This window comes from Chinchilla lanigera, unplaced genomic scaffold, assembly GCF_000276665.1.
Source record: "Chinchilla lanigera isolate Chin_1 unplaced genomic scaffold, ChiLan1.0 scaffold00073, whole genome shotgun sequence".
NCBI lineage: Eukaryota > Metazoa > Chordata > Mammalia > Rodentia > Chinchillidae > Chinchilla > Chinchilla lanigera.
The window spans coordinates 6,366,431-6,367,620 of NW_004955474.1; the positions used below are offsets into that span (position 1 = coordinate 6,366,431).

The 1,190-nt window shown below is 55.5% G+C and overlaps 1 protein-coding gene across 1 annotated transcript in view; it reads left to right on the top strand.

Moving 5' to 3' along the window:
* Window positions 1–1,036: 1,036 nt before the first annotated feature.
* Window positions 1,037–1,190, top strand: part of Hpse (heparanase) — a gene marked incomplete in the record, with an annotated part of 26,929 nt that continues 26,775 nt past the window's right edge. Inside the window, 1 exon segment of the mRNA XM_013502790.1 lies at window positions 1,037–1,190.

Genomic DNA, 1,190 nt, shown 5'->3' on the forward strand with positions numbered 1-1,190 from the left:
AAATCAGCTTAAGGAGGAGCGTTTATTTTGGCTCGTGGTATTTTGTTTTGTTTTGTTTTTCTTCCGGTACCAGGAATCGAACTCGCGACCTTGCACTTGCCAGGTGCAAGGGATTTAGCACTGAGCTAAATCCCCAGCCCCCAGCTCATGGTATTGAGGGTTCATCCCAAGGCTGGCTGGCTGGCTCCAGGCAGGAGGCCTCTGAGGCAGAAACATACTGGCAGAAGCGTGAGGAAGGGGAAGATGGCTCACTTTATGGCAGCCCGGAAGGATGGAGTGAGAAAGAGCCAGGCAGGAAGGGACCAGGGATCAGATACAGTCCATAAGCTCATGGCTCCACAACCCTTCAGCTAAGCCCCACTTCCTATACTCCCACTGCCTCTCCATAATGCCATCAAATTTCAGCTCACCAGGGTGTTGTGGCAGCAGCCGGTGCTCCTCCCCAAGGCGGGTCCCTGCCATCCTTGCTCCCTTAGATTGTGCAGCCAATTTCATAAGCAACCCAGGCACCTTCTGAACACCCTACCTCTGGACACAGGACCTAAGGGGTGATTAGACTTAAGCCCTAACAACAGATAAAGCACCTCTCAGGGTATCAGGCAGGTAGTGTGGTGCAGGCTTGCCATAAACACGATAGATATGATTATATATCAGTGTAAGAATCAAAGGGAAACTAGAGAAAAGTTTGGGAACTCCTGAAGATAGATGTCTAGAGAGGCAATTGGGCAAAGGCCCCCTCACTCAAGGGACAGTCAGCACTGCACATTCACATTCTGTTTCAGATGTCGGAACAAGCAATGCTACTTCCAGGCTCGCTGAATAGACTTTCAGAAGTTGGTCAGGAATTTTCCAGGGATGCTTGGGTCAGATTTTTTTGGAAGCAAAAGTGAGATAACCTAAGAAACCTCTCCCGGACCGGAGGACACCGGATTCCTCCGATCTGGGGAGGCTCCAGGAACAGACAGCCCAGGGTGCTGGGGCAGCGGGCGGCGCTCCTCCCCAAGGCGGGTCCCTGCCACCCTGCGCCCTTAGACGGTGCAGCCGGTTTCGTAAGCGACCGCGACCGACCGTGGCCGTCGCCGCCTGCCTGGGGCGGGGACCGGAGGAAATGGGGGTGATGTGATGCGGGGCGGGGCGGGAGGGAGGCAGAGGAGGGCGCCGCGGGCAGGAAGCGCAGCGCGGCGGCAGCC